Here is a 1070-nt window from a genome sequence, read left to right on the forward strand (position 1 = left end):
ATCGATATTGGATCAATAATTGTGAAGTCGGTTTTGGGCATGATCGTTCATGGATCAACTTATGGGCTTGGACACCCTTCCACAATTTTCTCACTTTGTAGTCAGTTTCAAGTATCCTACGAAAATTGGGAAAATGTAATTTTACCTTGGAAGCCTTTGGACCCAATTGAGATATTCCCAGCTTTTGAAGATGAAAATGACATGGCCATTATAGTAGATCAATCATCTCAGAATTCACTGCCTGTTCAACCCTTAATTCCTGACAAGTCTCTGACGATCCTGCGCAGAATCAAGAAATTGGAGAATGAGGTACAAAATGTCATGAATGCAATTGATAATATTTCTGATTTCTTTGATCATTGTCGGCACTATTTTTGGTGTGGGGTTTGCCCATAAGAAGCTGTCAGTCATCGGAATTGAAATCCCGTTGCTCGCTTCGGAAGGACGTTTTTTTTTTAAATTTTAGTTTTGAAAAAATGAAGTCAAACTGACCCCATAATTTTCATAGTTTAAATGAAAGAGCGCTTTACCTCAAACCCTGTATCTATCCCGAAGGATGAACACAAGAATTGAGAGTGAGGCTCGATCAAATAAACTAAAGAAAGTTATGACATCCGTTTGGTCTGCGAAACCAATATATTGGCCGACAAATTCCCCTATTTAATATAAGGAATTAAATAGGGTTTATATTATCCTGGGTTCGAGAAAAGCTTCCTATAAGGGCAAGCCCCTATAGTTAATTACATCTTAGATAACTGAAGTTACCTAAGAATACTCTCGATAGAAATCAAGGAAAAATTATCTTCAAGGAATTCAAATGGTAAGGACATCCCAAAGATATTGGACTAAGAAGTATAAAAGAGGATTGGTTCAAATTTTGAACATTTTATTTTAGAGTCCAAAGAAGGAAATAATTGATCGAAATCGCAAAAATGCGGAATTTGGACAAAATCAATAGAGTCCGCCGACGGCGGCCTCGACGCTGCCTACGGCGGATTTTCCCGAGACTCAGGTTAAAAATTCCAATAGAATGCGCCACAGCGCCATCGACCTCGCCGCCGGCGAGCTCG

The sequence above is a fragment of the Phalaenopsis equestris genome, unplaced genomic scaffold (genome assembly GCF_001263595.1).
Source record: "Phalaenopsis equestris unplaced genomic scaffold, ASM126359v1 Scaffold000006, whole genome shotgun sequence".
NCBI lineage: Eukaryota > Viridiplantae > Streptophyta > Magnoliopsida > Asparagales > Orchidaceae > Phalaenopsis > Phalaenopsis equestris.